The sequence below is a fragment of the Amborella trichopoda genome, chromosome 4 (assembly GCF_054954075.1).
Source record: "Amborella trichopoda isolate Santa Cruz 75 chromosome 4, AtrichopodaSantaCruz75HAP2 v2.0, whole genome shotgun sequence".
In the NCBI taxonomy this organism is placed as follows: domain Eukaryota; kingdom Viridiplantae; phylum Streptophyta; class Magnoliopsida; order Amborellales; family Amborellaceae; genus Amborella; species Amborella trichopoda.
This window is the reverse complement of record NC_142339.1, coordinates 46,277,554-46,294,088: the sequence shown is the minus strand read 5'-3', so window position 1 is coordinate 46,294,088 and position 16,535 is coordinate 46,277,554. Positions and strand designations below refer to the sequence as shown.

General features: G+C 32.1%; 1 pseudogene across 1 annotated transcript; it reads left to right on the top strand.

Moving 5' to 3' along the window:
* The first annotated feature begins 6,235 nt into the window (after positions 1–6,235).
* LOC148782525 (alpha carbonic anhydrase 7-like) lies at positions 6,236–14,760 on the top strand (annotated as a pseudogene). Its single transcript, XR_016053185.1, has 7 exons — positions 6,236–6,362; positions 6,593–6,809; positions 6,914–7,023; positions 7,235–7,337; positions 11,533–11,700; positions 14,206–14,259; positions 14,446–14,760. The product of XR_016053185.1 is annotated as an alpha carbonic anhydrase 7-like (transcript).
* Positions 14,761–16,535: the final 1,775 nt, after the last annotated feature.

Here is a 16,535-nt window from a genome sequence, read left to right as displayed (position 1 = left end):
CCTTAAACCATTTTCCCATCAATATATTTAAATAAATTAAATCTATTAAATATATCATACATTCCATAAAATTGTATTATCCATCTCATATATTTCATAAGAATATATCAAGAAATATCAAGTCAAGATATTCTATCAATAATCAATATAATATATGGTCAATATTTCCCAAACAATATTTGACCATATGCTTATAAGATGGACTTTCCAAAAATTACAAAGGTTGATATCAAAGTAATAACAAAGGAAGCAATGGGTGGGGCGTGCCACCCATATGTGGCATATGTGGGCCCCCACCCATTTGCCACATGGTGGGCCCATGTGCACTATGGGCCCCCATGAAAATTTTATAAATATATTAAAAAAAAATTTAAACGTTATTTGAATTTTATATAATTTGTAAAATCAATAACTTCATTTTTACAATTTCAAAAATTATAAATAAAATATTAAAAGATTCATAAAAATTCAAATAATAAATCTAAAATAATTTCTATAATAAAATGAATACAATTAAATTAATATGATGGGAAGTGGATCCATATGGTTCAGGAATTCTATCAACAATCACGGGGTACTCCACCTTCAACTGTGGACTGCAGACCACACTTGCTTTATCAAACTGACTCAGTGTTTCTCGTGACCCACAGTCCAAGCAGGGGCTCATTAGCGAGTCACAAGTCCTCCTCTAGAGATGAGTCAAGGTCACCACAACCTGATGCGACCACAACTCTATGGTATATAGGGGTATCTCTCTCGCACATGCATATGCTTCACACAAAGGTGGATAACTGGCTTTTCCGAACGATCTATCAATATGCATGTCGTGTGATGGAACATGGATGAGGATTTGGCCCTCGTCTCTGTAGGCCTACCATCACACACAAAGGTCACACAGTCCCTTGGCTCACTCATTCAGGCATAAGCACCGACCTCATTAAAAGCTAACCCAAAACCGTTCTCGGTTTATTCTTTATGCCTATGTACCTTGGGTTTTCTAACAGACTGACCTAGATCGTCAAGCACAGTCTGGTATCAACAAATATCATTTGCTTAGCATGATCCACGAGGGACCACACTCTCATTGAGTTTATGTTCCACTATAATAAATGTTTTTCATTACACACTCATAAGGACTTTAAGGGCCTCATAAACCCAACAAATTTCTCTAAAACTTGAAATTTGATATAGTTTTTCTCTAAACGTGTAATATTTCTCTCTCTAAAACTCAAACATTTGAGATAGTTTGTCTTTTTAAAATTTTTGAGACATTGAGATAGTGTACTTCAGATCCAATGGGAAAAATAAGCCCACATAATTTTCACCCCACCTTATGAGGTAGGAGAGTTCTTTTCTTATAAAAATGGTCATTTTTGTCTTAGAATTAGTTTTCGCACGATTAAAAGTACAAACCAAATACATGTAACCTCACTTCTCATAAAAAAAAAAAAAATTCCTCATATTATTTTTTGGAAAAAAATATAAACAGAGCATTTATTTTTAATACAAGGAGATCACAATCACTCTCGTCCATTAGATTTAAAATCGTATGCTTGTGAGTGTATCATTGACTATACTCAAACTTTAGAACAAATTTTCTTCAACTTTGTCATACAACCTATGCCATCCGATTTGACATCTAATGTGCTAGCAACAATTGTGACCTCTTTGTAACAATGACGAATGGTCTCATAACATACAATCCTTTATTTTTAGGGTATGGTTTGTATAGAGCCTAGGCTCTAAACGATCAAAATTGAATATGCCTTCAAATAGTGTTAGAAATGTGGTTTCAATATTGGAAATTTTTGTGATGGCCTTAAAATATAATTTTATATTTATTTACAAAATCTAAAGCTTCAAAAAAAGTGTAGATCGACGTATCTATGAAAATATTGAAAATTATTAGCCAAAAAATGCGTTTCAAAATACACTATTTCCAAAACTTGCAATCTTTTTGCTTCTCTTGTCCATGCATCTTGATGTCGAGATGATCAGTTTGAAGATATTTGGGCATCAAAATAACCTTTTCTAGTGAAATTTTTAAGCTAGGCTCAAATTTTATTGTTTAGAGCATCGGCTCTTTATAAACTTTTCCCTATAAGGGTGCGCTTTGTATAGAGATGAGGCTCTAAACAATCAAATTAGAGCCCACCTTCAAATAGTGTCTAGAAATGTGGTTTCAATACTAGAAATTACTGTGATAGCCTTAAAATATATTTTCATCTATAAAATTTAAAGTTTAAAAAATAGTGTAGATCGAGCAGATTTGTGAAAACTTGACAATCTTGAGAATTAACGACCCAAAAATGTGTTATAAGAATCACTATTTTCAAAACTTGAAATCCATTGTTTTCTTATGTCCATGCATATTGGTATCGAGATGATCAATTTGAGGATATTTGGGCATCAAAACAACCTCTTCTAGTGAAATTATTGAGGTAGGCTCTAATTTGATCGTTTAGAGCCTCAGCTCCATACAAACTTTTTCCTTTTTATAAACCAAACTATCCTTCATTTTCTTTAATTTTCACCCCACACCATTTGTGTGAAATCATTTCTTTTTTAAACAATGTAAAAAAAGAAAGTCTCCCCACAATTTTGACTTTGAAAAGCAAGAAAAACAATGGATGAAACCAACATCCATCTCCATTGTATTTGGAGAATGTGGCGTCACAATATTTATTTTTTACCTTAATGCGTACGGAACGCTAACCTAAAGGTGAAATATTACCCCGTCCTGAATACTGAATTCCTTCAAATGCTTTATTTTTCAATGTAAATGATATCAAGCCTTACGTTGGCAGGCCACCCATCCCTGCACTGTAGCCTACCACATATGAACTATTTGGTCCTTCGAGGCTTCTAGAAAATAAATGTTAACACTATGTTTTCACATTCAACTACCACATTGTATCAAACAAATTTATTTAATTATATAATAGTAGTAGGAGATGCAAGCTACCCAATTCTAGTGCAAATAGTGCACAAAAAACAGTAGATGAGTGCGTTTCCTACCCTCAAAAGTCCATTACTATACTGTTTGAAAGAAAATAGGTAGTTGAGTATGGGGAGTCGTATACTGTTTTAAATCCTCAATGACGAAATGATCCCTTTTTCTATGGAAAAGGAGTTGGGGTGGTGGGGGTAGCACCCTCACACCTTAGCCACAATGTCGTGGTTTCCACTTTCACCACTAACACCGTAAAAAAAAAAATCACTTTTAACCTACTTGAAAAAACGAGTAGGGCCTGTCTCTTCATTGAATTACACAAAAAAAAAGATTATATACTGTTTCAGTTAACATTTGAGCCGCTGGCTCGAGGAGATTACCCCTCAGATTAGCTTTCTTATTATTTTTAAGAAAAGCTTTCTATGTGACCCCAAATTCCGAATCATTTCCAAAGGCTCCTATATCTCCAAACAATAAATGGTTGAAATTTGTTGTAACATTTCATTTGAAAAATTTTACTAGCTAGCTTTGGATCGAGTCTCATACTTCTTCACTTTACATTGAATGAGTAAACAAATTCTCCAGTACCATTAATTGTCAAATTATTGCCGATTGCAAGTATGTTTTTATCGTCAAAGAGCGAAAACCGTGTGTGGAGAAGTTTAGAGAAAATAACTTCCCAAGTTTTCACTCCAAAAATACTATGCAAGGATAGGTTTTTTCCAATGTAGGCCCTAATTGGTTCATTTTGATACGACAAGCAACGAAATCTGAACGGCTCCTAATCAATATTTCTGATACGACAAGCGAAGAAATGTGAACGGCTCAATTACGTGGCTAAGCTCATGGTGCCGTTCATCCCATCAAATCAAAACGTTCTGTCATGCAACCATGTGTGCGTGCGTGTGGGGAGTTATAAAAACTTTTGAATTGAATTTCAATTCAAGAATCTTAATATTAGAGTATTAATCACACTTCATTAAGGGAAAATTATGGATACCCCTTAACTCACATTTTACACCCAAAATTTATCGGTCTGGCTCAAAATGCCTCGGCCTGGTATCTTGTGTTTAAAATGTGCCAGTTTGACACATTTTATGCTGGAATGGCTTCAAGCAAAATGTTCCTGTCGAACTGATGTCTAATATAAAATTTTGTTGGTCTTTTAGAAAATGCGTCTGACTGAATTGTATCGGTCCGGCACGAAATGTGTCAGATTAGTTTCTATATGACACATTTTATCCAAGATCGGTTTAGAAAGTGGGAGTTGCAAATGTGGCCTAAAATGAGAGTATTTTGGTTAAAAAAAAAAGTTACCTTTTTTACATGACAGGGTGGTTACAAAAAAAAAGGTAGTGATTAATGCAACGGTTGTATAGTAATATGATGAAACAACTTTAAAAAACCCTGTTAAGGCTATTTGTTTGATCCAAAATTTAAAATATAAACTCTTTTCATTTTAATGAACAACCACAAAAAAGAAAAACTTTGAAAATGTAACTTAAAAAATATTATTTTGGCCCAATTAACATAGGCCGTTCATTTTGGTGGAGATGCTTAGATCTAGGCCTTAGAATGATCTTTTTTCTTTCTAATTATTTTTAGATAATTTTACTATCATTAGATTATCAATATTAAAAAATAAAAAAAATGATTTTGAATTCATAAAGGTCTAAATCTCTAAATTCATCAAATGAACGCCCTAAATTCATTGTTGGAGGGGACTCATTTTGACCATATATATAATGCAAATTAGTTTTTTTTTTTTTTTTTTAAGAAAAATGATTATTTAGATAAAGAGAGTGTGGGTCCAAAATTTTCGGTCATAAAAATACAACAAACATGATTTTTTAGAAGAGTGATTGCAATATACTATGATACAACTGTTACATAAAATCACTGCCTTTAAAAAACAAAAAATATGGTTGGAGCTAATAGTGTAGTATCAAAAGTGTTGAAAATTGGGATGGTAGAAAGTTCAAATTGGGGGTAATCTATAATTTTCCCTTGATCACTGTTACCGCAAAAAAAAAAAAAATCACATTCCCGTAAAACCAATCACTGTTTACTTACCACACTAGCTACTTATTTATTACATGACCTAAAATCCCTTTACTTACCACACAAACTACCTATTGACCCAAATCCAAAATGGAAAATTTCGTAGTTAGTGGCAATATTTTAAAACCTGGCAATTTCTGAACTTGATTAACAATCTGTATAAGAGTTGGTTGGGGCCGAAATGGTTATGAGATACTATGAGTTCCACCCTGATTCTCCCTTGAAACCGTGTTTTATACTTTTTGCTTTTTTTTTAAGCTTATTTAATATATATTTTTAAAATTTTTTTAAAATTCCACCACATAAAGCACGATATAAATTTTTTATTTTATTTTATTTATTTATAGTATTTGTTGAATTTCTGATTATCCAGACCCAATCTAGATTACCGCTCCAGCGACGCAACACAATTTGTGGGCGAACGATCCTCCCCACTTATCCGGGTTTGAAAACAATGGTAGGTGGACATAATTAGACTGAGTTAGGGCATTAGTGTGCCATTTTATTACACAAGTTTATATAAGGTGCACCTCAAAAATCCAATAAAAAAGAGTGTTTCGAAGTTGGAAATCCTTGATCATCTCTATCTCGATATGTATAGATACAAATTATTGTAACTTATAATAAAGTATCTCGACCGTCTATTTTTACTATTTTTAAATATTTATATATCTAATCTGCATTATTTTAAAATTTTAGAATTTTATAACTAGAGTTAAATATAGATTTTCAAACCATTGCAAAATTTAGTCTCGCCTGTTACTTGTATAGCATAAGGTGGTGGGCAAGTCCTACTACCTGACCTTTTGTTTTTTATATTATTATCTTTAGATTTAGAGGCACTCCAATGAATTCGGGTAAATTCGATGGCATACTTGAACAGTAGGTGATTATCATCTTTGAAACTGGTACCTTCTCACTCGAAGAACAGGAAAGAAGAAAAATAAATAAAAAATTAACATGTTGAACTAAATGCCGACTGCTTATGAACAACAATAAATAATTACGAATTAAAAATTCATTGCAGTCATCACAGCTGATACGGACTTTAAAAACCCTTTGAGTGATTATAATTTTATCGATATTAATTCATCTTCCAGGAAAGGGGAAACCCACAATCAAATCTTTGTGCCTATGTACATTAGAGGCCCAAGGGGGAGGGGGGGCTATAAATACATAGACATTCGTTTGAGTTATTCGCTTTCGTTAGAGCGAGAGAGAATGAGTTACATATTTTGTAGAGAGAGGATCGCCATGGATCGATGCAGGTCTAGCCTTTGGTTCACGTCCTCTTTCATTCTTTTTCTCATCATAACACAATCCGATTTTTCGGCTTTTCAAGAAGTTGGTAATCTCTGCCACCCAATTTTTGTATACTGCAATTTTTGTCTTTCCCCTCTCTCTCTCCTATCCCCATAATATTTTCTGATCTCCTCTTCCTTGTTCAGCAACATTATGTCTGGTTTTTGTTTTTTGTCCTCTCTCTCAACTGATGTTTCCCTCCCTCTTTCATATGATGTTTTTGTTTAGAGCCTCGGCTCTATATAAAGTTTTTCCTGTTTGTTTAATGAGCGGCAGAGGATGAGAGCGATTTTGATTATTAGAAGGCAGTGAGAAGGGTCCGAAGCACTGGGGCGAGATCCATCCGGAATGGACAGCTTGCAACAATGGGGATATGCAGTCTCCCATTGACCTGCTTCACCAAAGGGTGGAGGTTCTACCAAATTTGGGGCGCTTAAAAAGAAAATATAAGTCCGCTAAAGCAATCCTAAAGAACAGAGGCCATGATATAATGGTATATCTCTCACTCTCTCTCTCTCACTGTATATGTGTTGATTGAACGTAATTAAACATTGTTCTCTCTCTACTTTTTTGTGTGTGTATAAATTGTTGTGGCAGCTTAAGTGGGGGGAAAATGGAGCTGGAACACTGGAAATAAACCAAACAGAGTACGTTCTGAAGCAATGTCATTGGCATTCACCCTCCGAGCACAGTTTCAATGGTTCAAGGTAAATTAATTAATTGATTATACAATATGTTGGTCTCTGTCTTGTTGCACTTTTGATTAATTAATTTGAATTATTTCATTACTTCTATGACCTTTTTATCCTGTCGCGCATTTAATGCGCAAGTGTAACGTTTCACATTTGGAAAACGTTTGTGACTCCTTCACATTTACTTCCCAAATTGACTAAAAAACATTGGGTTTTTTTGATTCAGATACTCTTTAGAGGTGCACTTGGTTCACAAGAGCAAAGATGGGAAGGAAGCGGTGGTTGGGATTACCTACAAAATTGGCAGACCTGATACCTTTCTTAATGGGGTAATGATGCTCTTTTTCTTTTATATATATATATATATAAATAATATATCCGAAATTTTTTTTCATGTGGGCTGCACCGCAGGACTATATCTGCAGTCTAAAAAGTGTAATACATCCAAAGATGGATGCAAGTAGGTGATCCATATAAAATAATGAAAACTAACAGTCCAAATATTTTCTTACAAGAATTATTATTTTTTGGTTTTTAAAATGTACTTATTTTTTCATATTTATGATCTCCATGTTAGAGATTACATGTCTTTAAAATTAAGTAAAAAATCTCAAAAATAGATTTATTAATGGGCCCGCATTTTTACTAAGGCGCTTGACCGTATAGAAATCGTGTATATATATATATATATATATAAAACAATAGCTGACCACTACAATGAATAGTAGTATAGGTGTAATAAGAGCCGTCAAATCTTCATCATGTAATTCAGAATGCATATCACTATTTTAATTTTAATTATTTTTCTATAAATAGGATTGTAATGAAATTTTATATGAATGTACGAACAAATAGGGCGCACAAATAAAAAATATATAAAATATATTTTCGAAAATATAAAATGATCGAAATACCCTTGAAAAGTGACAAGGGTATTTTGATTATTTTAAATTACTGAAAATATTTTTTATGTATTTTTATATGGAGCGCAATAGTGTTAGGTATATACATCCAAAATTTCATATTAATCAGATTTATATTAAAAAACGTAAAATTCAAATAGTGATGTGTATTCTGAATCACCTGAAGACTCCCATTCCACCTATCCACTATTCATTATAGCTGGGCAGCTATTGTAAGGTTTACCCATATATATATATATATATATATATATATATATATGGGGTAATGATCCTATGAGACCCTCCCACACCCGTGTGTGTAGGGCCTCAAAGGATCACCATTAAATTAGGCACAGATCTCTAAAAAAAGTTAAGTCCCACACTTATGTGATAACTTTTCTATAGATCAACTTCAAATTTTATGGTGATCATTTGGGGTCCTCCATACATGGGTGTGGGAGGGTCTCATATGATCATTACTATATATATATATATGAAAAGTCTTAAACACGCCTATAGGCGAGTTGCTACAGTATTCGCCCTCATCAGGGATATGCTATGTCTGTTATGGTTTGGTCTAAAAACCAGCACGGACCTACAAGAGCCTTGGCGGTCCCCGTATATATTTTTTTGCCAATTTTGTGTAAAAAAAAGCCCGTTACAAACATGCTATATCCGTGACGGTCTTTAATCCATGCCATTCGAAAAAATCAGATGGCATCGAGCCTATGAGCGAAAATACTGTTCACTTGTTCTTATAGGCGTTTTGTAGTCTCCTCCATATATATATGGACAAATCTTAAAAATGCCTATAGGCGAAGTGCTACAATGTTTTTCCCCTGTCACGGACATATCCGTGACGGTTTTTCCTAAAAACTACCAGGGACTTACGAGAGCCATGGCGGTCCCCCCGCATGTTTTGCTTCAAATTTGAGTGAAAAAAAACCCGTCACGGACTTGTTATGTTCGTGATGCACCGCCACGGACATGCTAAGTCCGTGACGGTCTTTAATCCATACCACCTAAAAAAATTGGACGGCACCAAGCCTATGGGCGAAAATACTGTTCATTTTCACCCATAGGCGTTTTGTAGTCTCTTTATATATATATATATATATATATATATATATATATATATATATATATATATATATATATATATATATAGAAAAAGATATGGTGCGCAGCCTAGTGTAGATAAGCTAAATGTGCCAATGGCCCCGATTGAATCTGGGCCGATTTGACAATCACAGATGCCTGGTAGTATTTGAATTTTTTTATTTTTTTATAAATTGAAATGATCTGAAATTTGAAGCATGTGTTGATCAGAAAAAGGCGAATCTACGAAAAATATTAAAAAAAAAATTTACATGAAAATCATTGACCAAAATACCCCCGAAACATTATGCGGGTATTTTGGTCAATTGTTTTCATGGAAAATATTTTTTTAATATTTTTCTTAGATTTACCTATTTTTTATGAATACACACTCTAAATTTTAGGTCATTCTAATTTGTAAAAAAAAAAAAAAAAATTCAAACACTATTGGACACTACCGAGCATCCGTGATAGTCAGATCGGCCCAGATTCAATCTGAGTTGTTAGCGCATTTAGCTTATCTACACTAGGCTACATACCATATCTTTTTCCTATATATATATATATATATATATATATATATATATATATATATATATATATATATAAAGTCGGGAAGGTTTCTATACTTCCTCTACAGTATAAGACAATTCCCCTCATGCAGCTTTCCAATTTAGATTAAGTGAGCTGATGGCCGTTTGATTTAGATTCGACATCTTAGAGTTATTTTTAGTTTTTTGTTTATAAATTGTATGTATATGAAATTTAGTACGTGTCATCTTCTCAACGGGACGCACCTCAAACAATCTTAAAAGTAATATTTTGATAAAATATAATAATTAAAATTCCTTTTGAAACTTTCAAAGGTGTTTTGGTTATTTTATTTTAATACGAATATTTTTTTTTATATTTTTTATAAGTTCGAGTTTAAGAGAGGGATAAGCGCTCAAAATTTGGTATCAAAATATTTTTTAAATAATAAAAATAAAATAGTGTAGATAAAAGACATTGCAATTAAGACTATCTCGGTATAAACATAAAAAGCTTGCCCCCTAAAGTCTGCCTAATACTCTCTAAAACCCTCTACCTGTAGAGGTTATGGTGGTCTCCCGTCCATATGCGCCAAAGTCGTTCGTAGAACTTCTGCCACTTTCCAAAAAATAAATACTTAATGTGACACAAATATACACTTCTCTCCTACTTATTCATTCTTTTGAAAATAGGGTCTCTCTTTTTCTCTCCCTTAATGATTCTTCTCCGTTCTAACTACGAAATTCATTCTCCTCTTTCTATTGGGGAAGTCTCTCTCTCTTCCGATGCTTCCCTCTAACCGTTTTCAATGGGAACAAAAAGATAATTAAAAAGATTTAAGAAAAGACAGAAAATTCCATTGTTTAAATAGAGATGGGGATGTATATAAATAAGGGAAATTTTTATATGAAGTGTCAACAATACAAGGTACATACAAAAAAATAATTAAAAGGATTTAAGAAAAGACAGAAAATTCCATTGTTTAAATAGAGATGGGGATGTATATAAATAAGGGAAATTTTTATATGAAGTGTCAACAATACAAGGTACATCTCAAAATTTGGTAGAAGTCATGCTTCTCGGCACTAGAAAACCTTCAAATTGGACTTCTCGACCTCATATGCATGGATATGGGAATATAAAAAAATAAAAATTTCAAGTAAATAGTGCTTTTTACGACACATTGTTAAACAGTCTATTTTCGAGATTATTGTGAATCCTTAAAATTCTGCTTGATCTCCACTATATTTAAACCTTAAAATTTTAAGGAAAAGTAAATGAATAAACTATTTATTTAGGAGATCATAATCATTCTTATCTGTCAGATTTTGAATTGCATGGCTGTAACTGTATTAATGACTAGACTTGATGTTCAAATTTTTTTTTTGTTGAACTTTATGATCCATTTCAAGCTATCCAATTTAATATCTTGAATATAACCTCTTTGTAACAATGGTAAATAGTATCAATCACTCCTTCCCAGATTTTTTTATCTTTGTTGGTCGGGAAGCTTTTGGTTGTTCTCTCTCCTCAATGCTTTACTAACAGTTCGTATGGATTTTGTCTACCATTGAAGAAATTACAAAAAGAAAAAGTTTTATAGAAGGTTGCAAGTTTAAAATGTTGAATTTAAAGATGCACCTCAAAAATCTACTGAAAAAGGTTGTTTTAATATTGAAAAACCCTTTAATTGATCATCTCGACATCAAGATACATGAACACTAAAAAAAAGAAAAAAAGATTTTGAGTCCTAAAAATAATGCATCTTTGACCGTCTATTTTCTAGATTTTCATATGTTTATAGATGTACTTAATTGCAATGATTTTTGAAGTTTAAAATTTTATAATTACGTATAAAATTAAATTTTGAGATAATATTTAAAATTATTTACACTAAAATTACATGTTATGATAAATTTTGGAGACGCTCATTGTTTAAGGTTGGAACCTTATAAAAACCATACCCAATAAAAAATCATTCTTATAATTTCAGCTCATGAATACGATATCATATATTGCGGATTCCAAAGAAGCCGAAGTGGAAGTAGGGGAGGTGGATCCAAGGCACATAAAGATGGGTAATAGAAAGTATTACAGATATACTGGCTCTCTCACCACTCCACCTTGTACACAAGGTGTTGCATGGACAATTGTAAAAAAGGTTTGCAACTTTCTCTCTCTAAATCTGCATCCTCAACATACTTTATTACAACTTCCTCTCTCTAAATCTACATCCTAAATATGCTTCACCATGCTTGAATTTCTCTTTTGAAGCCCCTATTAATGAATAGGATTACCTATAAAAAGACTTTTGTAAATGGACAGCTCAATCATTTTTGTCTCGTAAATTTTAAAATGAGACCTTGTAAGAGTGTTCCTGATTATACCCAAAATTTCAAAATGAAGTTTTTGGAATATGTGACACACCTCATGCTATCAAATTTGACATCTAATTAGTAGGAATAATTGTGATATCCATGTACTAAAGATAAATTATCTCTTTATAAACAATCATTTGAAAAATACTTAGTTGCATGCTCCAATCTTCGAATTGCTTAGCTCATACGTAAGCCAAACTCGAACTTTTGTCAAGGGGTTTAGAGAAGTACTTGCAGGCTTGCCTACCAGTGCACATAAAATCTCCCTTGTCAACCATAGTTGGATGATGGAGATTCTTGGCTAGCCTTCATAAAACCTCCATCATCCAACTTGGTTGGACTGTGGAGATCGCTAAGATATCCAGTAATCTTCACCGTTCATTACATTCCAGGCTGACCCACATGCAACAATTTACCTTTAGAGCCCATTTGATTCCCTGGAAATGGGAATCCTGGAATAACATTTCCATGGAAACAACACAGACGGACTTGTTTGGTTTCTTCTAAAGACGGAATTAACATATTTGTGGGGAGTTCTGTATCCTCATTTTAAGCCAAATTTCAGGAAATGTCAATTCATTCCAAATAAATAAAATATACATTTCTTGAAAATCAGAAGTTAAACGTCATACCCTAATGTTATTAATGTTATTATTAATATTAATACTACAATTATTATTTTTATTAGTATATTCTTATCTAAAATATAAAAAGAGTGATTATTTAAATATATTTTTATTATAATATAATGTTATTATCTTAATATAATAATTTTATATTATATTACAATTGAAATATTCATATTTTATTATGATATTTTAAATATTATAATATTATATTAATGTTAATCAAAGATATTATATTATTATATAATTAGCCAACTCTAATTAATTAAGATAAGACTTGGATGATGATGCTTGTAATTACGATATGATGTCATAATAATACTTATAAAATAATATTATATTCTATTTAATAATATAACAATATTAATAATATTTATTATTATAATTATTACAATATAATAACTATAATACATTAAATAACTATAATGATATAATGATAATTATTATTATTATAATGCTGCTATTATATGATAAAAATATTATTATAATATAATAATACTACAATGCATATTATTACTAATAAAATAATATTATATTATTATCTAAATACTGTTATTATAATATAATAATAATATAATATTATAAACGTGACAATTTTGAAATCTCGCTATTTATTCATCACTTGGACAAACACTTACAAAAAAGGACTTCAATTATTCTTAAGTCAAATATTAATAAAATTGAGAATGGATATTTTTTAAAAAATAATGATACAATGAAAATTGTTAAATTTCCTAAAAATACATTTTCTAGGCAATCAAAACTGTGAAGATGCATCTTCAAGGACTCTGCCAATTATTATTCAAGCAACATACACCATCTTCCAGAAAGTGCTGATTCTAGGAGATACCAATTCCAGGATTGATGTATAAAGAGATTTGAAAAATTCAAAATTTTAGCGTTATTATTATTATTTTTTGTCTATTTTTTTACAAATAGAAATTGCGCTAAGCTAAGTTAAGTAGGAGAATTTTTTGTGCATGAGTTTTAGTAAGGGCTTGAATTGTCGAATGCCTATGGCTTGAATTGTTGAATGCCTACCTTTTGATTTAGGAATAGCTTATTTTAAGTATAAATTATTTTTTAGAAAGAGAAGATAACATGATATTTAGAGAGAGAGATGGAGATAATGATTAACGTGGGAGTTAGAGAAAAAGAAATATGAAAGAGTTTATTTTTTTGTGGGTTGTTTTATTTTTTATTTATTCTCTTCATAGTGTATTTAAAGAGAAGAAGTTCTTCAATGAAGAAGATAATTTAATTTGAGTAAAGAGTTCTTATGAAAAGATCTTTTGGAGACTCCCTTGTAAACTTAGAGAGATTAAATTATCTCACCCTTTATTATTATATTTATTTTATTTTATTTTTAGATAAGAATACTGAATATTATTAAATCACTGGAACTATTACAATGATAGAGTTAAATATTTTAATTATGTCTTCCCTCCATCAAGGATACACAATCCCCAAGAGTCCCATTTTTCGAAACCAAACGGGGCCTCTTTGCAACCGACGTGGGCCGATTACGAATATTCGCTCAGAATAGAGGGAGTAACTTTATGGGTAGGCAGAGTAGCGGCATAAATCTAAAATAATCTCCTACTAAAGTTTCTTTCATCATTTCTTATTGTCGCTTTTTCAAATTGTTAATCTTTATTTCAGGTGAGGACGGTCTCCCGAGAGCAGGTGAGGCTCTTGAGGGCTGCAGTTCATGATGTAAGCCTTTCAACTTTCATTTCATATATATTGGCATCAGTCATAAAGTGTAAAAAAATTTCTTTTGAATTTTGAGTTTGGTCAATGAAATAAATATAGCCACCCAATTTCACATCTAATAATCAAGAGTAATTATGAGCACCTTGTGCCAAAAGCAAATAGTAATAATTGTGGCTCATGTCATAGGAAGCTGAGGCGAACGCGAGGCCAATGCGGCCGATCAACCGACGAGCTGTTCACCTTTACTCCCAAGGCGTCCTTCAACTGATCTCCACACTTGACTTCAACATATTCTAATATTGAAGAACTATATTTGAATTTCGTGTGTTTATTCTTTTAGGGGATATAATTTATATGTTACTTAGGTAATATATATTATACTAGTTCATATTAATTTTTAAACAAATATAAAGAGGTTCCCTTCAATTCTTCTTTATTTGATGTAACCAGTGATTTAAAAAACTACTAGTTCATATTAAATTATATACAAATATAAGAGGTTTCCTTCAATTCTTCTTTATTTGTTGTAACCAGTGATTTAAAAAACTGATCGGTGACTTGGATGGATCAGTGAATTGGCGGTGTGCATTGCCGTTTTACTGATAGTGAAGTGGCGAAAAAATACATATAAAAACAGTGAACTAGCCATGAACCAATCTGAATCGGTGTTTTTATTGTAGAAAAATGGCGTTTTTATTGTAGCAAAACATCATTACACTCTTGCAAATCGCCGGTTTTGTTCTAGACCTGGACGATTTCCCATATATTCATAGAATTGGCATGGGGTGACCGATTCCCGAGTTGGACTGGGCAATTTCGTACTGACCCGATGTTTTTAAAATCATTGGTTGTAACCATAGGTAGAAATCTTTTAATCTATTCATGGTGTTTATTGATTCGCCAAGTTGCGTTAAAAGTCGTCACAACTTGTTGGGTTCGTGATCTTCTGGCAACCTTGTGGCATTTGATTTCCACAAGGTCTAGCCCTTATGAAAAAATGTAAAACCCTACCTTAAAACTTAATATGGAAAACACTTCCGGTATGGGACATCCTATGATGGCTATAAAATCTATTTCCACCACTGATTGTGAAATTGGTAGATAAAAAATCAGTACCGATCTCACAGATTTGTGAACACTTGAAAATAAAAGGTCCATATAGTTTGTTAGGAAGAGGTTATGCTAGCCTATGGGGAGATGGAATAATGTAAGCCCGACTCAGATTGAATCTGGGTTGATCTAAAGGTCACAATTGAATTTTGTATTTAAATTTTAATATTTTTCTACAAATCAAAATGACATAAAATTTCGGGGCATCCACTATTCTCATCAATGCGCACTTAATAAAAGTACTAAATGAATAATTCAAAAAATTAAATAGATCAAAATACCCCTAAAAGATTCAAGGGTATTTTAGCCCATTCAACTTTTTGTTTATTGTTGTTTTGATATTTTGATTAGATTTGCCTAGTTCTTAAGAATAGATCCTCCAAATTTCAAATGATTTGAATTTCTTAGTAAAAAATGTAAAATTCAAATATAAAATTAAATCATAATCATAGATCGGTCCAGATTCAATTTGGGCCGTTGAGTGTTTGTTGTATCTATCTACCATCGAGCAATATGTGTATTTTTAGACTTTAAAATCCTACTTCTTTTTCATATCCATAATGATCATGTTTGAAATGATCAATATGATGGCTTTCCAACACCATGACTACAGTGCTCCAAGAGCTCTGAGATGGGGCTTTACTTTTTCTCATTAAGCCTAAGCCTTATTTTCACCCTTTCCTTATATTTATTGGCATGTAATTTAAGAGAACTAGTGACGCATTGTCCACTTGATGTGTCCATGTTGCATCTTTGGATCGGTCGAGATTAGTAAAATTTGATAATCAGCCCATATCATTGGGTGTAAACATCAAGTGTCATAGTTCTCAAAGTTCTCTGTTGAAAGACTTATGGAAGTTTGATGGTGTGGCTGAAAATATACTTGTACAGGGCAATACTCTTATGGGATATATTTGATGAGATAAACCTAAACCTACTACTCAAGAGAGACATATGATATGGAGAAAGCAGTATGGATCCAAATTTTGTATAGATCAAACATGTTCTCTCATGTGAGAAATGTAAAAATAGTGATATTAGCTCCGATTGGTTGGCCATTGTTGGCACGCAACTCAAGAAAGGCATTCTTGGAAGCAGAGACCTAAGGGCATATATATATATATATATATATATATATATATATATATATATATATATATGGGCAA